The sequence below is a fragment of the Rhagoletis pomonella genome, unplaced genomic scaffold (assembly GCF_013731165.1).
Source record: "Rhagoletis pomonella isolate Grant_MI unplaced genomic scaffold, Rhpom_1.0 Rhpom_scaffold_00151, whole genome shotgun sequence".
Taxonomy (NCBI): Eukaryota; Metazoa; Arthropoda; class Insecta; order Diptera; family Tephritidae; genus Rhagoletis; species Rhagoletis pomonella.
In genome coordinates this window covers 141,326-143,980 of record NW_023458705.1, presented here as the reverse complement: position 1 = coordinate 143,980, position 2,655 = coordinate 141,326, and positions in this window count along the sequence as shown.

The window sequence follows — 2,655 nt, the reverse complement described above, 5'->3', positions numbered from 1 at the left end:
AAAAAGATCAGAATGATAGCTGGTATATATGTACATAGCAAACATCCAAATTTAGTGCGTGCTTTTAACCACACCCACGTACTGACATGTAATTCGACCCTTTGAACCCGAATCTGAAATCCGTTTGACTTCTACGCTCTCAACGTTTCGAATAAATTGCGAAAAACCAAAAAATGGCAAAAAATTCGCATAGTTTATAGTTCTAATAAAAACTTCGGAGTTTAAGAGCCCCCGGGCTGGGAAAAAAAACCGGCGCCCGCGGGTTTGCATTAATTTCTTCCGGTTAAAACCTTGGAGATCCTCCGATTTGCTGGAAACAATAAGTAGTTTTCTTTTTAATTTTCGTGTGTGATAAAATATACCATATTCTGTAGACACGTACATTTGTTATGTGGTATGCGTTTGAATCGCTCTTATAGTGCCATTTATAATATTTTAACAACCTTGTCATTGTTACATTTCAAAGAAAAATATCTGATTTATAAACCTGCCTTTACTTCTGTCAATTCAATCAATTGATATCCCTTTAGATACCCAGTGGACGCAACTTTTTATAGCGTATACGGAGTTCAGAGAATCGCCGAAGCTAATGGTGAAATTCTGCCTATACCAGTGAGCAACGAGTTTTCAAAGTATTAAGCAAACAGTTGGACCCATCCAAGAAACAGAATGAGGGTAAAACTGATATTGTCCCAATTTGGCAAGCCTACTCACATTACTAACAAAGTGACATACTACACAAACCAGAGATTTTTTCTGTTTTATAAGCAAAGAAACCTACCAAAATTTTAAGCGTCCTACCATCCTACCAACGAGAAAAAACCCATCAATTTTGGTAGAAAAAGCCCAAAACGGCAACCCTGCTGGTAGTAAGAAATCAATACGATGGCGATATTACCGGCAATAAATTTGTTTCCGAGGGCGACGCGTTTTCTTATTGCCGGCAACAAAAATTGTTTGGTGGGTAGATACAAATTCATTAAAGTACATATGTATGTATGTACATGTTCTACCCTGCCCCTGTATAATGTATAATGTTTTGTTCTTATATCCGGGGATTTTTGTATGAATTTCATCAAATGGTTCACACATTTGTAACCTTATAAGAGGGAAAGTCTTATAATCGGGAAATACATTAACCGGGATTTTTCGTGTATATTGCATATGGGAATTTTTGTTGACCTAATGTTGTTACCTTGTAAGCGGAGAAATCCTTTAACCGGGGAGCTTTTATCCGAAAATTCAACTTCAATTACATTTCGTTAAACCACGAGCAATGAAATGATCGGGTAACAATATGCTGGTGCAGAGACACTAGTTGGTCCGCTACAGCATGACAGAGGCGCACTCTGTAAGTACTCCAATATGCCACAAATAGACTACATGGTGCAACGATTTTTGCAGGGAAGTGTGTTTGTATGTGGATGTCCCAGTCGGACCATACAGAACGTCATGCTGTGAAGTGGAACTTATATTGTGCTCTGATTTGGCTTTCTATTTCCAAATTTAATTGTGCTAAATCCGAGTTAAACTTGTGATAAAAAGTGCCTATGAGCATCTTAGTGTGAAAATTAAATAAATAAATAAAGTGAAATTCATTGTGTTTTATATTAAATTTAACTAAATTTCACTGACATATATCTAATCTTGACGAGTCATTTGTTGCTATCATTGTTGTTGTAATTCCTGTATAGTTGACTGAAATCGTTTTTATATTTGCACATTTGTTTAGGTCTTTTTGTTTACTTCTTTTAGAAATTCTTGTCACAGATGTTTGCGTTGCGTTCATTATGTGTCATAATACAGTAATACTCAAACTGATCGCTACATATATTTTAAAGCTAAATACATCAGCTCCTAAACTGTTATAATTTATTGGTATATTTACTTGTAGACATTAAACACTTCGTAACTTTTCCTATCATTAACCATTTATTTTTTTAGTTTTTGTGCTATATCACTCTTAAAGCGTTTTATGCGAGGGAGCTTACGGTTAATAACTGTGAGAAATTGAATCGCTAACGAAAATAAAGGCCAACCGCAGTTATTTATGAAATTATTTTCTTGAAAAGGTGAGTTAGTAAATTTAATTATGCTGCAGAGCAAATATATGATGAAAACGCAGCGAAGTAAAAGAAACTATAAAGAATAGTAAGTAGAACTATTTTGAAGTGAAACTTATTTAGCGGCGGTTGCTTGGTTGAGAGTAAATTTTGCAAATTCAACGGAAATTGCACACGGAAATGGTGCAACGGAAATAGTTGGGCTGAAACCAGTGCTTCTTGAGTATGGTATGAAATTAACAAAAAATCGCTAATAAAAGATTAAAGAATAACACTTAGGAAAAGACCAATACAAGAATGAAAGTAAAGGTGAGTACGTACATAGATAAACAAAAGGATAAAGGCAAAGGTAAAAATAAAAACAAAAAAAGCAAGTGCGCCTGGGCCACATTGGAGAAGTGAAACTTACGTTACATACATCTCTATTTTGTCTCATAACCAATATACATACATACATATCGTCGCTTAAAGCACAAAACCGCGTATCGTCATTCTGCAAAACCGCGTAACTGACATTGGCTGCCAAAAATTGGATTTGCTCACACAAGCTCTTGGCTCAATCCTTATCCATTCGTCCTGAAATATACTAGCC